The following is a 24,114-nucleotide window of genomic DNA, read 5'->3' on the forward strand; positions in this document are numbered from 1 at the left end:
GATGGGACAGGCACAGAGCCCACGTGGAACGTCCCATCCCCACTGTTCTTCGCCTTCCAGCCAGCCTTCCCAGGCTGCACACACCAGCAGTGAAAATTCCCCAAGCTGCCCCTTGCAATCCACTTCTGTCATCTCATGCAAAACCAGCCTGTCTCGTTCCTCCCATCCTGGTTTTTCTAAACCGGTGCTCACAGCAGGAACCCCGTGCAGATCAGTTTGTTGATGTTTTGGGCACGTTCCCAACCTTTGAGAGCTCTCCTGTGCTTTAGCAGCTATTTCTCATCCTGGGAGACACTCTGCTGGTGGGATTGAACAGCACAGTGGAGGTGCAGTGGGAGCCAGACCAGGGGTCCACAATCCCAGCTTGAGGCTTAAAGGAAACTGAAAATAGCCAGCAGGAAAATCAGGCACCAACAGCATGGAATTTTTTATTCTCTATTCTATTTCTTATTCTCCCCCCCTGGCTGCCCAGCACCTGGGAATGCCCAGAGGCCTTTCCAGATAAATCTAGAGCAAAGGACAACCTCATCATGGTTAATATCAAACAGCTGAAGCCAGGAACAAATTGTTTTCTGCTCCAAGACTGTGCCTCTCATCACAAGAAATGGAATGAGATTCCCTCCTGTCAGAATAAAATCAGGAGGAGTGTTAGGAGAAAATGAACCTGGGTGCTGCACAACACCCCTGGCCATGGCAGTCTCCTGATCCAGAGGTGGCCCAAGCTCAGGAGAGCAAGGAGAGGACCAAGAAGCTCCGGGAAGCAGAGCCAGCCGTGCCTCAGCGCTCATCCCAGCAGCAGGATGGCATTCCAGCTCCACCTGCAGGAATTTCCGCGGGTGAGAAAGCCTTGAAGGTGTGATGGGAAAGGTGGGAAGCTCTGGGAAGTGGGGGAGGCTGAGGTTAGTGGGGAGGAACAGGCTGCAGGGGGGAGAAGCAGGGAAGGGTTGCACAAAAATACCATTGGGAAGTCAAGAGGGTTGGGTTTCTTGGCATAATCCCACAGGCAAAAGCTGGATGCAGCTTCCCAGAAACCCCCAAGAATTCCCTGCTCCAGCCCATGCTCTCCCTGTGTTCCACCTCCCCACACAGCTCAAGTTTCCAGGAGGAACATGTGCTGGACTTGGATTTTACTTGGATTATTAAAGGACAATGGCAAAATGAAATATCAGCTGGCAGAAGGGAATGTGCATGATACAAATTGCATTTTAAAAAAAGGCAAAATAACTCCTCTAGATTGGGGATTCACAATTGGCATGTGCTTGCAAAATTATTCACCCCTTTAATTAGAGGGTTTGGGAGGTCAATTAAGTCTCTGTGATGATTTGGGCATCAAGCTCAGGCTAAAAGAAGTAGAAATCCAGCTGGTTTCTCAAGTAACCCATTCTGTGAATCATTAGGGTTGGAAAGAGCTCCTAGGCTGAGTCCAGCCCCTAAAAAAAGGGGAACACCACTGAGAGGTACAAAAAAGGCCTTGAGTACTTTCACACCTCCAGAAAAAAAAACCCAAATTTACTCTATTCCAGGGGAAAACACATCCCAAACCTTCAAATCAGCACGATTTTAAAAATCTGCAAAATTTTAGAATTTTTTTTTTAATTTAAAAAATTTTAACTTTTAAAAGAAAGGTATTTCAATGCTATCTAGACAGCAGCAGTCACAGGCAGGAAATGCATGAGCATTCCTCACAGGAGGAATCCCTGCAGGAAAAGAAGGGTGAGAGACAGGAGAGCTCCCAGCATGGATCCCCAGTCCCTGAGCAAGGCACAGGGAGAGCCTCACCCAGGGAACAAGGCAAACTGTGACCCTGAGATGAGAGCACACTTCTGCAAGGATGGCAATCTCCTGTTTATACAAAATACCTGTGCAGACAGCCAGGAAGCCATGCATAAAAATCCTGCACCAAGCTTCCAAGAAAACCTTTAATTTTTCTCCTCCCTCTATCAATCCATGGCAAAGCTGTGCCCAATGCCTCCTTTCCTCCCCACAGTTAAGAACACAGGACCTAAATGCTGGTCTGTATTCCAACAGCTGTATTATATATTCATTTTAGCTGAATTATCAGCATTTCTTCTGCTGGGCTTCACCTAAGCAGACAGCAATCATGGTGGGGGAAAAAAAAAAAGTAAAAGAAAAAAAGAAAAAAAAAAATCCTGTACAACTTATTCAAAGGCTGGAAATGGCTCACAGTACAGGCTGCTTTTCTTGCATCTCTCTTCAAGCAGAAAAGCAGCACAATATGGACTTGGAGATCTAAAGTGGCAGCTGGACTGACAAAGAAAAATGTTTTGGGGGGTAGCACACGCTCAGCAAAACCAACAGCATCCTAAACTGGATCGTTTTTACCAGCTTTAAAAGCCAAATTGAGGCTTGTAGGAGACTCCAGAGAATACTGGTGATTCAGAGTTTGAAACGAGCCTTTTTCCCCAGACTGGCTTTGCAGGGGTTTTGGAGAGAAAGAGATGGTAGCTATGAGAAATATGAGAAATATGAGAAAATAACAAATATAATAAATAATATAGCAAATAGAATAAACAATATAATGAACAAATAATATAACAAATATAATAACTATTATAACAAATAAATAATATAACAAATATAACAAACAATATAACAAATATCACAAATAATATAACAAATATAATAAATAATATAACGAATATAACAAACAATATAACAAATATAGCAAACATAGCAAATATAACATTAACACACAGGGGCAAACTGAACACCAACAGATTGATATTGTCCCACTGAAATAATGAAGTGCCCCCCTAAGCCAGGATTAATGCAGTCTCAGCACAAAAGGCCGAGCAGGATCTAGACTAAACAACACCCATGGACGATAAAATGGCTTAAATTTCCCCCACAAACCTGTGCCAAAGCATTCCTGCTAAACAGACACCTCCATTGAAAAGCCAACAGGCAGCACCAGCAGGGATCCAAGAGTAGATTCCAGCAGCTTCTGTTTCATTCCTTCCCACCTGGGAGCTCTGGTCTAGTGGAAGGGGTCCTTACCCATGGCAGGGGGTGGGGTGGGGTGGGATGGGATGGGATGGAATAGGCTCTAAAGTCCCTCCCAACCCAAAGCATTCCCTAAGCCCATGATTTCCCAATGCTTTCCACCAGCAGGGATCTCTCCCATTGTGCTGGAACTCTGCTCTGGAAAACTGTGACAGTGATCACAGGGCTCCCAGGATGAGGGAAGAGATGAGAATGTTGACTCCATGTTTCAGAAAGCTTGATTTATTATTTTATTATATCTATTATGTTAAAAACTATACTAAAAGAATAGAAGGAAGGATTTCATCAGAAGGCTGGCTAAGAATAGAAAAGGAATGAAAAACAAAGGTTCAGACTGACCGAAACAGACTGAGACAGCTGGGCTGTGATTAGCCATTAATTGGAAACAACCACATGAGACCAATCCCAGATCCACCTGTTGCATCCCACAGCAGCAGACAATCACTGTTCACATTTTGTTCCTGAGGCCTCTCAGCTTCTCCGGAGGAAAAATCCTAAGGAAAGGATTTTTTCAGAAAATATCATGGCTACAGAAAACAGCAACACTGATGGCATTTTGAGAAAGCACCAGCTCAGGTCTCTCAGCACCTTCTCTAACAGACCCACCTTGAATTGCTGCGCTCTCCCACACCCCTTGGTGCTCCAGGAGGTCACAGATAACACAGACAGAAGCCAAAGGGCCTTTTGCAAGCACAGAAACAGCGCTGAGAGAGCCACCTGGGGAAAGAAATCCAACCAAACATCCAAAGGGAACTCCCCATTCCCTGCTCTGCTCCAGCTTCACCCAGAGCTGGGTTCTCCTGTGGCAGCGCTGGGCAGAGGTGGGGTCTGCCCTCCTGTCACCCCCCCAGGGCCACCCCTCCCAAATAAGCACACACCACCATGAAGGATCAATTAAAACCAGCAGGAGCAGAGGAGAAGGTGCAGTTCCATCCAGTGTTCCACTTTTCCATCCCAGTTTTCCTGGGTTGTTTTGTTTTTTTGGGTTTTTTTTTTTTTGGGATCACTTTTGCCTGCGAGCAACGATAAAACCACAGATTAAACATTAAAGGGGGGGCTGCCTTTGAACCAGAGGAGAGGCACAGCAGGGTAGGGATGCATTATTTAAAGGAGGGTTTGTGTTTTCTAGCCCAGCAGCCAACAGGAGATTTACCAGGCAAAGCACGGTGCTGCTGCAGAGCGAGAACCCGGGCGCCTGGAGATGAACATTCCGTGGCAATGCATGCCTGAATAATCCCTTTATTACACCTTCTGATTGTAACTTTAACAAGGAACAAGTTTTACAGCTAATATTTTGGAGAGCTGCAACGGGGTTTTTTTTTATAAGCATGGCAAGAATTCACAGGAGAACGAGTCCCACCTAAGTTTACTTCTTCCATCAGAGGACTAAATAGATTTTTCACATAAAATTACCTATCACATGCTGCCAATAAAAAGATGTGGCTGTAAACATCCTGGTTTTAACCTTGGGGCTGGAAGTGGGCATCACAAGGAGCAAAAAATTCCTCTAGGAAACCTGTCTGGCAGGCTCTTCCCTCCCTGCCCAGGTATCCCAGGCACCTCCAGATGCTGGAGCAGGGCTGTGCTGAGGCTATGCAGCCAGCCCCTGTGTTTGCCTATCAACACTTCTCCCTTTCTTTTTACCTTCTAAATCAAAGAAGAATTAACCTTTGGTGTGGGAAAGCTAAATAAAAAAAAACTGCACGGCCCATCTCCTGCAGTGTTGACAGAATTGTTTTCATTTGCAAGCAAATGGAAGTTGAACTTGAATGTCAAATATTCATTTATCAGCATTAACCCTGCTGCCCAACCCCTCTTTTGTCCTCACTCACTCAGGCCTTTTCCTAGTTTGCCTTTCAGTGGGCTCATAGATTACCCCTGAACTCCTCTGATGGGATTGCCTGTTCTAGGCAGCATTTAAAATAATAATTTATATATATATATTAATATTTTATATATAATATTTTATATAAAATTTTATATATTCTATATTATATATATTTTATATATATTATATATATAATATATATAATATATTATATATATAATATATTATATATATTATATATATTATACATTTTTAATATATTCTTTCATAGTACTAAGTAAATTGTTTTCTATCTTATATATTATATATTATATATTATATGTGTGTAATATAGATTCTATAATGTATATATTATATAGTGTGTATATAGTATGTATATCATATATTTTATATAACATATGTTCTATCTAAGATATAATATAATTATATTAAACATAATATAGTTTTCTATATTTTATATAATTATATATTAAATTATATCTACAATATAGTTAGATATTTATATTGTATGTGATCATATTATATATACAATATATTATATATAATAATATATCTACTATACATTATATAGCATATAATATAATTTATTATTATTGTTATATTTATTTTTTCTATAAAATTATATATATGTAAAATTATATATATCATAATCTATATGTATAATCTAGAATATATAATATATTCTATCTATAGAATATATTATATATATAAGTCCATTCTATATATATTCTATTATATATATAAAAATATAAATATATATAAATATGTATATATTTTATATTAAAATATATATTTATATATAAAATATATCATTTTATATATCGTTTTATATATAATTATATATATAATTTTTTTATATATATATATACACACACATACAAATAAAAATAAAAATTTTATATATATATATAAAATATTCCCTGCCATCCAGGGAAATCCATTCTCATCAACGATGAGACTCCCAGAATCCGTTCTCCACTCCTTTTTCATTTGGAGATGTCAATGCCTGTTGTCAGAGCGCAACTGTTTCCCTGAATCACCCGCAGCAGCGCAGTAGAAAGCGCTCATCTTTGCGAGGGGGGGTGAAGAAGCCCCACGCTTTATTCCTGCCCCTCTCCATTCCCAGAGATGCTTTTGGTCCTGGGCAATCCCGGCTTGTGCGCTCATCTCCTGGGCCAGCCGTGAAAGGTCCTTCCACCAGGAAATTCGGATTTCTTTCGCTACCCTCGCTGCTGCAGGAGAGGACACCTCCTAGAACCTTGAGGAAAAGCCATGAGAAACCCGGCCATCCTCTCACTCTGAATGTGGGAAGCAGGGAAAGAAAGGGCTTTGTTGTCACCTGGTTTTTGCTGAAACCACAAAAGCCAAGTGCAGAACGTTCCTTTATCGCTCTCCGGGGCTGTTCCTCAGTGCAACGAGCTACTCACCATCTTTTCACTTCTGTAATTGTTGGGGTGTTTTTTCACCCAGCAGTCACAAAGAAAAGCTGCTGAAAGGTGCAGGCAGTAGACTTCTTAAAGAGCTGTTGACAGCTCCCAGGAAACTTTTACATTTCGAATGCATTCTTCCCACATTTCCTGTATTTTCTGTGCTTCTTGAGTTCCTCGATTTAGCACACAAAGCTATTTGCATGAAAATAGCATCTTGAGAGTTTCTTACAGAAGACTTACAATACCTTGCCTTAAAAAAAAAAAAGAAAAATACACCACATAATTGTAGAATTATGTGTTGAACATCTCAGGTAGCCGGGGTAAGAGGAGAACGAAGCACAAAAGTGATTGCAAACATTCTTCTTTCATTTTAGATCCCATCAAGCTCTCATTCTCCAGCTGCCACTCATAGAGGCACTCCTGGATGCACTAATCTAGTGCCATTATCATTCTCTAAAGGAAAGAAGCACTTTTATTAAAGCAAATACAAATTAATTTAATGGTTTCGCTGTCTGTGCTTCTAAAAGTACATGTAGATTTCCTCTTGACCTGCATGGAGAAAATTCTGTATTGATACATTCTTGGGTAAACCCACTCCTAATGAAAAATAAACATGCCACCTTTTTCCTAAAGTCCCAGAGAAATGGAACCTGTGATGCACCACCCAGGTCAGCTGAGTGTTAGCTGAGCGATTAATTCTCCTTCTGGAGGAGAAAATCCTCACTAAATCCACCAAACTACAAATCCCACCAAGATAAAATGTTTTGGGCAGCCAGCAACTCTCCCCTAAGGATGCTGCACCTCCAACCAGCATCTTAAATCACCCCATGGACTAAACAGGACAGCTGGCAGTACAAAATGCTGCAGAATAAACAAAACAAACCCCAAAAAATAGCCAGAAGGATGTGTTTACCAAATTTTACACTTCCTGGTGTTTCTGGGTCAAAGTCTTGTTATAAATAAGAAGCTTGACTAGGCCAATATTCAAGCAACAAGCAATTTATTAATTAATTATGGTAAAGTATGAGCAAAACAGCGCTGGGTACAGTGGAGGCAGTTTTCCCTCCAACTACACACCGATATTTGGGCTTACAGGTATTTATAGGGGTACTCAGAAGCTCTCTCAGCAGTTTCTATTTCTACTTGTTTACATCACAATTCTATACACTATTGTGATTTAGTTTTTCTCAGGATGTGTCCCAAAAAGGAGGATCCCCAGATGGTGGTGGCAGCCTCCGAGATGTTGGTCCAGTTTCCACAAGAACAATGAGGAATCCCATCTGGTGAAGTCCAGCTCCCCATATGTGGGTCCCCCTTGTTATTACAAGGACTATCACTGATGTCCAGCTTCCCTTGGTGGAGTTGTAAATCCTTGAGAGGATGTCCATCTTCCTTTCTCAAGCTGTTTTTCTCAGTTTTGTTAAGGAGTGAGATAAGCATATTTCCTTTCTATATATTCCAAAGCAAGGATACAAACAATATTCCAAAATTATACCTAAAAAGGTTATTATTGCAGCACTCTTTAAGGCCTGACTACAAGCAAAGAGCAACATCCTGAATGCTGTAATTCAAATGCTCCTAAATCAATCCAGGTTAATTGCAAACACAGGCTGGGTTCAAGAGCCTTCATCCATGCTTTACTTTCCTCAGTTATTATTAGAATTTGCAGTCGTCCCATGGTTGGTGTCCACACATATCACAATCACAAATACACACATTTCCTTTCTGTGCCAGACACGAAACACAGCTTTGTATTTCACAGGGAGGTTCAGGCTGGACATCAGGGAGAATTTCTTGACAGAAAAGGTTGTTAAACAATGGAAGAGGCTGCTCAGCGAGGTGGTGGAGGTGTTCAACAAACAGCTTGTGTCACTCGGTGCTCTGGGCTGGTTGACCAAAGAAAACCAAACAACCCAACCAAAAAAACCAAAAAAAACCAAAACACCCACAAAGAATAGCAAACCACTGGAAAGAAGCTCAGGAAGCATCTGGACTTTTTGGGGGACATCCCAGCTCCAACCTTGCCTTTCTTACAAAAGATGTCAGGACCACCTCCTAAAATGGCATATTGGAAGAACATCTTGCAGCGTGAAGAAATGCTGAATTATCTCGATGACTGGCAGTATTCAGCACGTCATCACACAAATTCATTTCTCAAAAAAAAAAATCACAAGGCCACCTCCAAACAGCTCTTGAGTAGCTATTCTCATGCAAAGTGTTTGTGTGCACAAATGCCAGAAAAACACAAATAGCAAGAAATATACCGAAAGTAAAAAAAAAAAAAAGAAAATTTAAAAATCATTGCGAGTAGAGGAGCTCTCTCCCACAAGGCAGCCAGGAGAGGTTTATTTTTTTAACACTTCTGCCTGTTCTTGCAAAGGCAGGAAGAAAAGACAAATTAGAAAGATGAGAAGGTAGCAAAGCACAAGGTCAGCAATAATGTGGCTCCGAGGTATTATTGAATCCAGTCAAGGTTAATCACAGGAGCCACGTTTTTACCTCGCTGCCTTCGCCAGGTGGCTTCACATGATGTAAGGATCCAGCCCCAGAAACATTACACTCTCTCATTTCTGCCTCACTGAGGAGTCTTTGCAGGACCCTGGGTAATTAAACTAATAAACCACAAGTGAAAGCCTGGGCCCGTGCCACTTTTTGACAAACACGTTGTGTCACGTTAACAACCTTTATCCCGTCGTGGGGATGGGAGCAGGGGAGGAGAACAAGACAAACCAGCTGATTTTCAATTAAGAGCTGAAATAAAAACCAAGTGCTTTTAGCACTTGGCCTTCCAAGTGCCAATACTCTTAAATAACACCTTAGATACCTGGCCATCCTACAGCCCTGCTAAATCAACTTCATTTGTTTAAAGTGGAGCTCGGCGGCACTTATTTAACGAGCACGGCGCCAAGCATGACTCAACACAGCAGGAAGCCTTTTGGGGCAAAGGAAAACCTCTCTGAGGGATGCTGGGAGGAAAAAACAAAATCTCTCTGGATTAGAAATCACTCCCCACAGCAGCTGCTGGCCAGGCTTGGAGCACTTGGAGATCATCTGTCTCTGCTCTGGGTGAGGTGGGTCCTAGGCTGCCCCAGGAAGGAATGCTGATGTCCCCAGAGGTTCAGCAGCTGGTGAGGGGTTGAGGTTGGGATTGCAGGCTCCTGGAGGGAGAAGCAAACACCTCAGAGGGTGGCTGAGCTCAGGATACCCTAAAAATCCTCCTCAGTTACTACTCCTTCCTGGTTGGCTTTGCTCGAGGACTTCTCAAGTCTTTCAAGCATCACACGCGGTGCTGGTCTGGAGGTTGGAGGTTGAATTTGAAAGGTGGGTGCTGATGTCCCTACAAACAACCCAGTGGGTGAGAGTATTTAGGAGAAATGGATGCTAATGTCTTCAAAATGGGTTTTATGTCAGTATCTGGTTTGTTACAGAACCCAGTCTGACTCCTGAAATTTAGGGAAATAGGAGAATTGGGCCTGCACAAGCCAATTGCAGAGCCCAGACAGCCTGAACTTCTAATTTTGAGGGAAAATAACATGTTCAAGGGAGGGAACATGTGATGGGCAGTTTGGGGAGGCTGCACCTTCCTCCTGCCTCGGCCAAAGGGGAAAAGAAGAGGGCAAGATGCTGCCAGGAGTTTAGGATAAGGGGCTGGGTCCTGTAAAACTGAGAGAGACCTCACAGGGACGTGCCCCAGTGGACTCTCTCCCCTTATTCAAATTAGGTTGCAGGGCTCCTCTGTCTCCTTTGTGGACACTGGCCCTTCTCAGCATGGTTTTCTGTCCAAACTGGAGCCCTGTTTTGGTGGGTCAGCAGCACCCAAGATGTCAGTGGGATCCATTGATGGTGGAAAGCCTGTCTCTTTCTCTGTTTCAGTCCCTGTAACATTTCACAGCCTGTTTAGGACCTGTCCCTTGTAATTCAGCCATCTCCCACCACCTGTGCCCACACTGTGCAGATTCCAGCTTTTTCTCCAGGAGTCTCCGGGCATCCTCTGCAAGCTCCCACCTGCACTGGCCTCTCCTTCCTCACCAGTTCCACCTGGGTGGATGTACCCCAGGCACCATTGTGCTGCTGCCACCTCACTATCCTGACTTTTTAGGGCTGAGGGTAGCTCCTGGACCTTCTCCACCACATTCAAATGCTTTGAGCCTCACGTTTCATCAGTGCTGACTCCTCCCTGTCATTATCTTCCGCCCCAGTCTCTGCATCCAGATCTCTTTGATCCATTTACAGTAAGATCCACTTACCCCAATCCCTGACCCCTCATCTTTTGAGGCAACACACAGCCAATTCTTTGTGAGAGCCTCTTCCCTTGTGCCAAAGAGCCCTCCAGGAGCAGCTTTGTGTTACAGCCAAACCCATTCAAAGGCCCCTTCACACATTCATCCTGAAGCTCTCTTTCAATCAGCTCTCCTCGTGGAAGTGCTCTTGTCCACACATGCTCCAGGCTCTCATGTGCTCCTCACAAAGCCTCTCAGAGCCTCCAGAGTGGGGTTTATGGACCAATGTGCATTAACCTTTCCTCTAAAAAACCTGAATATGGAGAGCCAAGGTTATCCCAAAGGCCTAATAACCAGTGGAGAGCAGGAGGAACAGCTGCAGCCTTGCAGGGTGTTGAACTGCCTTCTTGGGTGAGGGAAACAAGCACAGAAGTATTTTGAAAGAGTGCTCCTTCATCTCTCTCAAAATTACCAATAATCAGGAACTAATTTTCTCTGTCCTGTTACAGCTTGTTAGATTTCTTCAGAAATTAATACCTGTCCTTAAGGTTAGGATGATACAAGCACCGATGATTTTTCAATGGCTCAACTTCAGCCTTGCAGAACAGCAAAATTATCATCACCTGTCATTAGGTAAAGCAGAAGTTTCATTATTGAAAGGAAAAAAAACATGCATTAATATTCTCTGTGATAAATGCAGAAGCATATCTGATAGAATCATAAAATATTCAGAGCTAGAAGGGGCCCACAAGGATTATCAAGCCCAGCTCCTGGCCCTGCACAGACACCCCAAAAATCCCACCCTGTGCCTGAGAGCATTGCCCAAATGCTCCTTGAACTCTGGCAGGTTTGGGGCTGTGACCATTCCCTGGGCAGCCTATTCAGTCTCTGACCACCTCAGTTCTGGACACAAACATTTTGCAGAACAGCCTGAACTCTTCTGTACTGTCAACATAATCCAAAATACAGATCAAACTGGAGCTGTGGCAAAGGAGCAGCACCACAGAAACACACATAGCTTACTTCTCACCTGTCCTCATGCAGCTGAATTTAAATCCTTGCAAGTACCTCACAGACAAGGTGTGGAGGGAATGGCAGCATCCAGATCCTGGGTTTAAAACATTTACTGCTGTCTCAGGTTGGAAGGTGTGGCTGGGGGTGTGTGTTCTGTCACCCTCTGTCAGAGCTGGGGCAGTTCTCTGCTGTTCTTGGGGCAGTTTGCTTTATCTCTCCCACAGCCCATCCTCCCTCCAGGAGATCTCTGCTGTTCATAGCCATTAATTATTAATTATCTTCTGTCCATGTCCAGTGAGTGTCCCTGCATGGCTGATCAAATTCCATCATCCCCTGGGGAGATGCTCCGCCCAGGGGAGGAGCCAAGCATTCCTACCTGGATACAATCTGAGGGTTGGGACACCCCAGCAGCCTTTGCCCCCTGCATTCCCAGAGGAGCAGCTTTCTCCTGCCCTGCATTCCCAGAGGGAGAGCAGCCCCATCTCCAGCAGCCCTGGAGCTGCAGAGGAAAACTCCCCCCTTGTGCAGGATCCTGCTGCAGCAGAGCCACAGCTGGCACTGCAGGAGGGCTGAACCACCATGGGATGGGGCTGTGCCACCCCTGGGACTGTGCCACCCCTGGGATGGGACTGTGCCACCAACCTGGGACTGTGCCACCCCTGGGATGGGATGGGGCTGTGCCACCACCATGGGATGGGACTGTGCCACCCCTGGGATGGGACTATGGCACCACCCTGGGACTGTGACACCCCCTGGGATGGGACTGTGCCACCCTGGGATGGGGCTGTGACACCCCTGGGATGGGACTGTGACACCCCCTGGGATGGGACTGTGACACCACCCTGGGATGGGACTGTGACACCACCCTGGGAGTGTGACACCACCATGGGACTGTGCCACCCCCTGGGATGGGGCTGTGCCACCACCCTGGGATGGGGCTGTGCCACTATGGGATGGGACTGTGCCACCCCCATGGGATGGGACTGTGCCACCACCCTGGGATGGGGCTGTGCCACCACCATGGGAGTGTGACACCACCATGGGATGTGACTGTGCCCCCACCCTGGGATGGGGCTGTGCCCCCACCCTGGGATGGGGCTGTGCCACCACCCTGGGATGGGGCTGTGCCACCCCCTGGGATGGGACTGTGCCACCCCCCTGGGATGGGACTGTGCCACCCCCCTGGGATGGGACTGTGCCACCACCCTGGGATGGGACTGTGCCACCCCCTGGGATGGGACTGTGCCACCACCATGGGATGGGACTGTGCCACCAACCTGACACACAGGGGGACAGGGCATGCTCTGACTCTGGCAGGGTTGTCTTCTGGTTTTTTGGGGTTTTTGTTTGTACTATTGCATTTGTATTTTTAGTTTCCTAGTAAAGAACTGTTATTCCTACTCCCATATCTTTGCCTGAGAGCCCCTTAATTTCAAATTTATAACAGTTCGGAGGGAGGGGTTTTACATTTTCCATTCCAGGGGAGGCTCCTGCCTTCCTTAGCAGACACCTGTCCTTCCAAACCATCCAATGAGATGTTTCCTTAGGGATGCACCTGTGCCTGGGGGAGTGGAGAAAAGGCCTGGAGGCTTTAAGTGCATAGGAGCACTCTACTCCTCCACACACACCAGCCCAAAGGTCAGGACGATGCCAAACCATCCACCCCACTCTGTTCCCCTGGTGAGTTCCACACTTCAAAACCTGAGGCTGTGCCAAGCCCTCCAGGACAGGAGCACAGAGCCCTGGGAGGGGGATGCCTGCCCCACTCCCCCAGCCCAGGGCTGACTGCTGAGCAAAGGGGGTGTCTCTGCCCCTCCCTTTCAGAAGCAAGAAGCAGAAACAGGGACAAGGCTGCCATTATTATTATTATTATTTGAGGTTTCAGAACTGGGAGGGATGGGGGAGGCTGGAAAATGTCACAGGCTTCTTGGGGACGTGACACAGGCTGGCTTGTGGGCAAATTAACACGACTGGGAGAGCTGGCTCAGGCTCATCAGGGTAATGAAATGTGATATCCACTGGAGAGAGCAGGGGCAGGCACAGCTCCACTGCGCTGCAGCAGCGATGCCCTTTAGACAAAAGACTCCCTGGTGAAATGCAAAACAACTCTTGGACAGAGTGTATTCAAACAGGATCCAAGGATAGCATGCCCATAACCTCCCCTAAGCAGATCCCTTCTGTTAATTTCTGGGCTGCACCAGGAGGTGCCTGAGAGTGTTTAGGGAGCAGGCATTCGGCAAACCTGCCATTTTCCCTTTCTCCTCTCTAACAGTCCTGTTGTTTAGGGTCCAGACCAAAAGGTCTCACCCCAAAAATCCTTGCTGACTGCACAGGTACAGGCCACGTTCATCAGCCACAGGTTCTTTAAGAATGATTTACAGTGACTGCTGCACCACACAGGGGGGCAAATCCACCTGGCAAACAACTCTGCCCATCTAGACACTTCTTTTCCCCTCCAGATCAACCCAAACCTCATTTCCCGTGAGGGCAGACAAATTTCAGCTCCTTTCATACTCTCCTGTTCAGGACCACTGGTTGTTAGGATGGTCTGTGTCATCTCAGGACCAGCAAGGAAATATTCCTTGCTAACAACTGGGACTGCCATTCCCACCTCTTCAGCAATGCTTTTTGGTGCTATCCCTGCCTCTGATCCTTCAAACAGCTCCCAGCCCTCGTGACCCTCTCCAGGCTTGCAGATGAAGACTTGCCTTTTGAGCTATGACAGTTTTTCTCTCCATCAGCCTTCTCTCAGGGCCCTCTGCCTTGCCCTTGCCTCCCCATCTTCTATCATTACAACCAGGTTAATTTTTCTAGGAGCAGGATTCCTGGAAAACTCCTTCAGAGGAAATTCGAGGAGATCCTAGGAAAGGTTCTCCAAAACAACTCCATCTTTGCCCTAACACGGCTTGAGCATTGTACACACACAGAGAGAAGGAAAATTCCCATTACCCTGTGGATGACACCACCTGAGAGCTCCTCTGCCAGTCTGCTGCAGCCCTGGGGAGAGGGAGAAGAAAAAAACAGGGATCACAGCTTTAACTTCGCTTTTCACACTTTCCTTCACAGAGGAAATGCTGCATCGAGGTGTTGGGTGAACGATAACACATCCCACACTCCCCCTCTCAGCTCAAAATGTGTAGCCCCCTGTTCCAAAATCCCAAATTGCTGCGCTCGGGCAGGTGATCAATTTGTTAAATCATTTCTTTGGTGCTGCCTGGACTTGAATGAATTTTAGTGAATCCATATCCAAAGATGCCAACCCTTGTCCCAGTGACATTCTGTTTGCCTCAAAACCACGTCCTGGGCCTTGATACCAGCAACACAGAGATATTTGTTTCTCCACACAGCTTATTTTGGGGTTTTTTTAGGGCTTTAAATAAGCTGTTGCCAAAACGTTGACTTTGCAAATAAAGTTTCCACGTGGAGCAATTTGTCTGCTGCGTGGCACCTTAATTTGGATGTGTGTTTTGAGAAGGGTTCTGCAGGCAGCAGCAGCAGCAGCCAGGCTTTGGGAAGTTACATAAATCAGTGCATTATTCACGTCTGTGTGTGCTAACAAGGAATGAATGCCTCCCTCCTCCCTTCCAGTTAGCATTTGTGTGTGTGTCACAGGCACTGCTCCCTCTGCCCACCTTCCCCACTGTCTTCAGGACAGGAGCACAGGAATTGTCACACGGAATCACCCCGATAAACCCCCCCAGTTCGGTGCCCTCTTTCCTGCCATGCCCCACACCAGCTGCCAGGGATTTCACTCTCCTGCTAATTGACAATGATGGAACAGCACCACCACCAGGGACAGGTTTCCTTTGCATTAGGGGCCCCCTCCATTCCTTCTGTGTTTTGTCACCTGGATTTTCATCCTGCCTCTCATACCTGGGGATGTTGTACGTTGAGAATACCTGCTGTGGTTTTTTGGGAGGGACATGGCAGCATCAGCCATGAGGATGGTCTGAGGGCTGGAGCACCTCTGCCACGGAGACCTGGGGCTGTTCAGCCTGGAGAAGGCTGCAGGGAGACCTGAGAGCCCCTTCCTGTGCCTTAATGTGGGTGTCTAAAAAGGAGGGAGAGTGACTTTTTACATGGGCTGATGGTGACAGGACGAGGGGCAACGGTTTTAAACTGACAGAGGGAGGTTTAGATGGGATATTGGGCAGGATCAAGCATTTCACAGCAGAAGAGGAGCAGAAGAGTCCTTGTATCACATTCACATTTTCTGGAAAAATCCCTTCGCCCAGAATTTTTCTCCTGGGAAGCTGAGAAACCTCAGAGAAAAAGGAAAACAATAATTATCTGATTTGATTCTCCTGTGTTTTGCTCCTGTGTTTGGAGATTGTTTCATTGGTTTCATGTGAATTATTTTCACTCATTGGCCAATCAGGGCCAAGCTGTGTTGGGACTCTTGAGAGAGTCAGGAGTTTTCATTATTGTCTTTTCAGCCTTCTGTAAGTATCCTTTCTGTATTCTTTAACATAGTTTAGTATAGCACTCCTTAATACAATATAGCATCATAAAATAATAAACTATCCCTCTGAGAACATGGAGTCAGATCCATCATTCCTGCCTTCATCAGACACCCTGCAAATACAATACCCCTGCAAATGAAGCAACCCGAGGAGGGACAATTTAGAAATGGGATGCTTGCAGTGGCAGGGAAGCCTTCCCTTGCCTCTGATCCCTGTCAGAGCCCATCTTCCCATTCTGTCTGTGCTGGGTGGCCCTCCCTGCCCGCTGGAGGGCTCCAGGCAAGGCACCAGCTCTCACAGAGCTCCTCTCACCCCAGAGCAAGGAAAGAAGGAGCCAGGCCAGGCTCAGCCCAGCTGGAATTCTTCCTCCTGTGCACCAGGCGTGCACACAGCCCCGTGGCCCAGGTGAACAAAACCCACAGTTTGGATGTTGCAGGGTTCCCACAGCAAGGAGGGGATGGGGCTGGGTTTTGGGCTGCCTTGCAGAGTTCAGCTTTCTCCCTCAGCCGGGGAATTTGCAGCGTAATTAAAATGAAATGTCGGTGTCTGTGTTGCACGTTGAAATATTGATGGAGGGAGGCATAAAGCATTTTATGAAGGGAGGCTTCCATTTTGTGATTTACTGCCCCCAAACACAGCTTTCACAGAACCTACTTGGGAGGAAAAGGGGAGAGATGAAAGAGAAATAGGGGTTTTATCACTGCAGAGAACGGGAAGGGAATTGGGCAGAGTTAAATACGATGTATTGAGATAGTCTTTGGCTCTGAACTTCACATTCAGCAGGGGCTCACTCACACCTGGAAAAGGTCCTCTGAAGTCTGTGGGCATTTTTTCCCTCTTTCCTCGTGCCACAGCAATGCTGGGAAGGGGCTACACAGCTCTTAGCTGCAGTTAAGAAGAGGTCAAGCCCCTGTTTGTAATGAGATTTGCAGCGAAGTGCTCACAGCTGTGTGGGAAGGCACAGGAAGGACCCCTCATCACCTTTACCTGCCACGCTCTCATTATTCCCCAGCCCACCAAGCACAGCCAAAGGGACCTTGGCTCCATCCTTGCTTCAAAAAAGGGGAGGAGGACATATTTAGAGAGCATTTAATCAATGACCTAATTACAGCACAGGCTACGACAGAGGCCTTTGCTGTAGCTACAGCAGCAGCTAACCCTGCCTGAAGTACATTTGCCACAGAAATGAGTGGTAAATTTGCTTCCAGGATGAGAGAAATGCCAAATCTGAGTCCAAGATGAGGGACACACAGAAGCAAGTTGAGTCTGTAGGTTGTGGCACCAGACATACCCAGTGCCAGGCACTGTCAGGTGCAGCTGAGGTCATGGACAGACCCTGGTGGAGCAGCTCAGCACAGCCCAAACGCTTCACTTCAAGGGTCTGTGCTGGTTTGGGCTCAGCCCAGCTCCCCCAGCTGCAATATTCTCTTGCTACTCGATGCAGGCACAGCCTTGTCTCATTGATTTTAACTCCCATTTCTTCCAAAAGTGAAGTTCATTAGACTTCAGCTTTGCATTTCCTACTTTCAAGTTCCACTTCCTCTGCTAAGCTTCAGGACTTGGCTCTCTGAGCTGACTTTAAACCATTAAATTTCTGACTGTACCTTTGAATTCAAGTGTTTACAGGTACAGTTTTGAACCCCTGGCACAAAGCAACTGTTCTCCCACAAGCTCAGGCAGAAGAGGAAAAATTCAGAAGCAAAACCAACCAGGTTGAATATTCAAAGCTGGCTGGGTAGAAGAGCCCTTACTAACTACTCACCTTGTGAAAATACATTTCATTTTAAGGTTTGAGCCTCTTTTAACATAGAGATGGGATTCATCCAACAGGGCAACTTCCTTGCAAGATGAATTTTTATATTCCATGCTCCCTTTACAAGTAATTCACTCAGAGCCATGCAACAAAACACTTTATGAAGCCCCTCGATTTACTGGCTCCTCAGCAGAAAATATCAGCAAGAGGTCTGTGGAAAATTAAATATATGCACATATTGAGAAAAACAGTAAGTGATAGATACCACTCAATGAAGTTTTATGTGACCAATTGCTGTGGGTGGATACGTGATTTAAAGGTTGCATTAAATATCTGAAGCTTTAACTAATCACTGTATGAATAACTTACAGTGGTGGCTCCAGGAAAACCACTGATTTTCATCTTCTCAGCAGACCCACAGCAACAGAGGTGGATTCAAATCAAGATCTACGGGAGGATGGGAAAAAAAATAATAATAATAATTCCAGGAATGCTACTGGAAAACCAGAGAGCAAGGCTGAGCACAGCAGCCTGCAAGGAGCAAAAATATCATTTGTTGTTCATCTCCAGCAGCCAGAGTGCCACAGGGAGCAAGGCCCAAAAGGTCTGAGAGACACAGGGAAATTCTGCACTGCACAATGCCTCCCTGGGTGACCCATGGGATTGTTACCAGGACATTCATGGGGGGGCTGGAGGATCACACAGGATAACCCAAGGGCAGGAGACAAATTCAGCATCTCAGGAGGCCTCACTGAGTCCTTTTGGCTCTTCAATCTGAATAATTTTAATCTGACAAAAAGAGGGATTGCTTCAGGGCTGATTCACCTGGCAGGAAGGAAATGACACAACTTCCCAACACGGCCAAGGATGTGCTGTGTTGCAGGAACATTCAGGAAATAACCTCAGGGATGAGCAAGGACAGCAATTCCCTCTGGTTTTGGGGAGCAGGGGTGAGCACGCAGCCGCGGCTTCCCAGGAGAACAACAGATGTTTGCCTGGGTCAGGAAACACTTCCAAAAGGATAACTCCTCCTTCCTGGTGTTGGGGTTGTGCAGACAGCTTTGGACAATTTAGGGGCACCTGTGTGCAGATGGGGCTCCACCACTGCCCAAGTTAGTTGTTATGGGGAGGAAGGTAACTGGGACATGGATAAATATTCATCTTCATTTTCCCTCCTTCGTGGCCCCAGAGACTCTCTGGGATTCCTTACAAATGATCATACATTATTTACCACCTTTAAAGAGCATCCTGTCTCCTTTTTCCCCCAAGGATGGTCACTTGGGATGAGGAGAGGAGCTGAAGCTCCTGCCCATCTTCTCCTTTAACCACCACATAAGGGGCAGGGAGGGGAAGAAACAAAAATATCACAACCTTGTCTCATTGATTTTAACTCCCATTTCTTCCAAAAATGAAGTTCATTAGACTTCAGCTTTACATTTCCTACCTATGCTACTTTCAAGTTCTCTTTCCTCTGCTAAGCTGAAGAACTTGGCTCTCTGAGCTGACTTCAAACCATTAAATTTTTGACCATACCTTTGAATTCAAGTGTTTACAGGTACAGTTTTGAACCCCTGACTAAGGAGAGGATATCCCTGGATAAGAAGAGAAGCTGAAGATCTGCCCATCTTCTCCTTTAACCACCGCACAAGGGGCAGGGAGGAGAAGAAAGAAAAATATCATCAAGGTCAGTTTTCAGTGGGATGAGGAAGAAAAGTGCCCTCTCGCTGTCCCTTTTGGCTCCTGCTCCTGATGTTGAAATCCAAGAGCTAATGAAGATAGATGGGTTCATCCATACCAGTGGGGTCTGGATACTAATGAATATTATTTAATGGTCAAGGGCTGTCACGGGGCACATTGATTAATTAGCAGAGTTAGCGGGAGAGTGACTCCAGCAGCACATCAGCTGCTAAGTATAGAACCCAAATCAGCCGGGAAGGATGAGGCAACTGTAGGCTCACAGCTCACCTTCACCACGAGAAACAAAGGCAAAAACCCTTCCAGATGCCTTTTGTGCATCACCCACCTCCTGCTAGGAGGAGATGTGTTGTTACAGGGCCAGGCGTCCCCAGGGAGGTGGAGGTGACTGATCCATGACTGTGGCTGTGGGAGCTTGTCCTGGATGGTCAAGCAAATTGGGTTCTGCTGCCAGCTGTATGGCAGCTGGCTTCTGTTCAGGGGGCAGTTTTCCTTATCTCTTCCACAACTGGGGGGACACGTGCTGATAACAGGCTATGGAATGTCCCTGCATGGCTGATAAGAACTACAGCATCCCATTGGGAGATGCGAGCCCAGAGGGAGGAGCCAAGCATTCCCACCCAGATATAATCTGGAGATTGTGACACACCAGCACAGCTCTGCCCAGAGGGAGGAGCCAAGCATTCCTACCTGGATATAATCTAGAGATTGTGACACACCAGCCCAGCTCTGCCCAGAGGGAGGAGCCAGGCATTCCTACCCGGATATAATCTGGAGATTGTGACACACTAGCCCAGCTCTGCCCAGAGGGAGGAGCCAAGCATTCCTACCCGGATATAATCTGGAGATTGTGACACACCAGCACAGCTTCTGCACTGGATCTTCAGAGGAAGACTACACCCTTTTCTCCAAGATCCCTGCTCCAGCAGGACCACCCCTGGCACTGCAGGAGGGCTGCAGCCACAATTCCAATGGCACTGCTGCCAACACCCTGACCCACAGGCGGTCAGGCTGTGTTCTGACTCTGTCAGTGTTGATTTGGCTCACTGCATTGTTTATTTTATCTTTTTATTTTCTTCCCTAGTAAAGAACTGTTACTCCTGCTCCCATATCTTTTCCTGAGAGCCCCTTAATTTAAAATTTATAGCAATTCAGAGGGAGGGGATTTACATTTTCCATTTCAGGGGAGGCTCCTGCCTTCCTTAGCAGACACCTGGCTTTCCAAACCAAGACTGAAGTCAGGGAAGGGATGCTTCTTTCCCAAAGGATCTGCTGCTCCTTTTCTGCCAGGGGATCTACACCCCTTGCAGACCTGACAAGAGACCTCAGCACAGGTCTCTTTGTATCCTCACAAGGTAGGTAGTTGTAAAGTTTTACTCAGAACTGCGTCTTAAACACTCTGAGGTCTCAATTTCCCCTTGCTTCAGCTCCCTACCTCTACAAAGAAACCTCCCCCACATCAATTTCAAGCATAATCTACTCAAAACATGAAATCTTTTTCCCTGTGTGGCTAAACAGCCTAGGAAAAAAAGCCCCACACAAAAAGCAGCCTGTTATAGAAGTTTTCTACGCTGCTGGAAAACAAACCAAAAAACAAATTTACAAAAGTGACCCCTGGGAAAGGAGAGCTGCACTTAAGAGAAGCTTCCCAGGTGTCTGGAGGAGTGCAGGGAATGATGAGGAAATAGCTCTATCACATGTACACACATTTGTTAGAGCACACACTGACACAGCTGGGAGACACTGACAGCTCTGCAGAGTAAGACTAATTTCTAAGCACTGAAAGTCATCTTGGTGGAAGGCTTGGGAGTAAAAATTATCCAGCCATTCTGACAGAGTGGTCATAATTTTGGCACCAAACATCTCAGTCATGCCTGAGCCACAAATTATCTTTCTGCCTCAGCAGAAAGCAGAGCTCTTCATGGTTTTTGTTGACATGGCAGACTTGCTACAGAGGAAGGTAAGACAGGTGGGTTTTGCATCATGCTTACTGCCAGCAAACACAGAGGCACAGGGCAAGGAGGGGAAAGAGCCTGGCCTGTTCTCCACTTTGCTGGTTTCCCACAAGCTCTAAAATACCCTTTCTGAAGGTCTGTAAGCAAAAACCACAACTCCACGCACTAAAGCACAGCTAAATCTCCCAGCAGTGTCAATGGAAGCAAGTGAAATAAAAGCCAATCTCTTAAATAAACCTGGAGTGTATCTCAGGCTGTCCCTCAAATTTTATCAGAAGATGGTGCCACAAAGATGGCAAAAAACCTTCTCCCCAACTCCTCCCTCCTTCTGGCAATGACCACCCAGAACCACAGCACCCACAGTCACATTTTTCTGGTTCGCAGCCCAGAAAGCAGCAGGTTTGTAGCAGGTATTTTACAGCATTAATTAATAAAAGCTATGCACCACTAATCAAAGCAGGACCCTGCTGCTGCAGTCCACATCTGAGCTCCAGACACAACAATTGAGATCCCAAATTTCCCTGTGCTGCTGAGGTGGGCTTTTACTCCTTCCCTCCCTGTGATCCCCACCTGTGCCCAGGAGAACTCCAGCGGCACCAGGAGGGTGCCCAAAACTTCCAGGGCTTTCCAATATCACCATCCTCCCTCCTGCCCTCAGCTGGATTTGCCCACAAAAGCCAGGCTGAATTTCCAAGCAGCTCTTGGGGTGAGACACTCTCCAGTGTCACGGATCAGTCACATAAACCCTCAGTTACCTGCTTAAGAAGGCAGAGCAGCTGCAGACACCAGGCTGGAGTGGATCAGAAGAGACAGCTGAGTTACTGCAGAGCTCCCCGAGGCCTCAGGCTCTGCAGCACCACCACAGAACCTGTATTTATTTCCATGCTGGGCATTTGTTGCAAACTGCTGATCAATACCTGGAGAAAAACCCTCCCTTTGCTGAGTGATGCTGCTGCTACTGCCCAGAGGATGCTTTTGGATCCTGCTGGCTTTAGTCCTTGCTGCCGTGGTGGTCAATATCACATCTCCCACTTGCCCTGGAGCCGTTCATCCTTTTTGTTGTCACAACAGGAGCAGGAGTCTGCGGAGAAAAGTTCCTGTTTTTTGTTCTCCCTCTTCTTCCACCCTTGGCCACTGGGTCTGTTCCTTCTTTGCTTTGCAGGCAGTTTGTCCAACGGCACTGATGATACATTAGAGGTGGATTCCCTGCTATGCCCTCCCAGGGGAAACCCTCCCATCCCATGAACAAGCACTGTCTGCCCCTGTGGGACACACTCCCCCTCCTCTCCTTCCCTTGGTGGGACCAACCTCTCCAAGCACCTTCTGAGGGGCTCAGGGCTGAGAGAAATCCTACAAGGCACAGAACCCCAGCATGGTTTGGGTTGGAAAGGACTTTCAAGCCCTTTAAGCCATGGGCAGGGACACCTTCCACTGTCCCAAGCCTCATCCAGCCTGGCCTTGAGCACTTCCAGGGATGGCACAGCAGAAACCCAAGAGCTGGAACAAGCCACCCCGAGTGACAGGTGCCCCCTTTTGATCCCAAAACCCTTCCAAGCAGGACACAGCTGTCACAGGGAACAGCAGGGCTGGCTGGACTCACAGCCAGCTCCATTTTGCCTGGCCCTGGCTGTGAATCAATGACACTTTGTGGTATTTCATCTCTCCCTCCTCACCATGCCTGCCTCAGGAATTTTTTATGCCCAGATTTTGAAGTGAGCTGCTCTGTTATCTAATTTGCTACCCCCAGCAGGTGAGGCAGGGTGGCTTTTTGGGTCCTCAGGATTGCCACTACACAGTTTTCCCATTAATTTTGATCCTGCTTTGAACAAAGAGTGCAGACAGCATGGTCCAGTGGTCCTTGCCACTAATAGCAAGAACAAATTCAGTCTGTGAGAAGCAGCACAAAGCTCATTAGGCTGGGGAGGAAGAGAGGTGGTAATGTAAATAAGAGAGTAACCTCATCAAAAGAGTATGTTTAATGCTAACAAAGAAAAAAAAAATCAGTGCTGCACCTGACATGAATACCATGAGCTTCCAGCAGCAGGTTCTGAGTTAAGAAAAATGCAAAATTTGACAGTGTGTCTCCAGCAGCTCCACGTGCACCACACTCCATGCCTGGATACTTCCAGCAGTGTGCTTCCACAGCTCCCCTGCTCACCCACCACCCTCCTGGGGTGACTACAGATGAAAGTGAGCGCCCCAGCACACTCCCACAGGCAATCTGTGAGAGACAGGCACACCACTTATCACCAAAAAAACCTCACTCTGTCTGCTCTCTCAGCCCTGATCAGAGGGAAAAAAAAAACTGCTACAAAAACCAGCCAAAGGCAGATTTAGGAAATAAAATCCACAGTTCTACCATATAGCAAAGCTCCTGGAGTTGGCCCCTGTCCCCTCTAGCCCCATCATGAACTGCCTCTGTGTCTGCAAGGAAATGCTGCCTTAGCAAATCTTTTCTGCTCTCACCTTCTCCTGTGTGATACAGTCATTCCTTCCTTCCAAACCACCCCCAGGTGTTAAATACCTCACTAGTCTCTGAGCAGCTCCTCTCACCTGGCATTGCAGCCTGACATCTCTGGTCTCAGCATGATCAGGGCTTGCTTGGCCAAAAGCTTCCCTACCTTCTCTATTACTACCCCATAAAACATTTGTAGAGACAGACTTCACCTTGACATCCACACCCAGAGCCCCTCTCCTGTCCCCTGACTGCTTTTGTCCTGCAATTGCAAAGT

Source organism: Fringilla coelebs (genome assembly GCF_963513975.1).
Source record: "Fringilla coelebs genome assembly, chromosome: 8".
Taxonomy (NCBI): Eukaryota; Metazoa; Chordata; class Aves; order Passeriformes; family Fringillidae; genus Fringilla; species Fringilla coelebs.